This window comes from Penaeus monodon, chromosome 22 (genome assembly GCF_015228065.2).
Source record: "Penaeus monodon isolate SGIC_2016 chromosome 22, NSTDA_Pmon_1, whole genome shotgun sequence".
Lineage (NCBI taxonomy): Eukaryota > Metazoa > Arthropoda > Malacostraca > Decapoda > Penaeidae > Penaeus > Penaeus monodon.
In genome coordinates this window covers 8,778,083-8,778,288 of record NC_051407.1, presented here as the reverse complement: position 1 = coordinate 8,778,288, position 206 = coordinate 8,778,083, and positions in this window count along the sequence as shown.

Sequence of the window (206 nt, the reverse complement as noted above, 5' to 3'; positions counted from 1 at the left end):
ATTCTTCACAGACCCATCTCAGACTCTGAACCCATTACAGAAGCCACCTGCGGCAGCCCAACCCCAAGCCCCGTCCAATCCCGTGAAGTAGACCCAGAAGACCCACAACTCTTACCCATCCCACAGCCAACCCCGAATCCCAGCGTTGTTATACACCCTTGGTCGACCGAGACGGAGATTCAGATCCTATATCCAGGATTCGACAC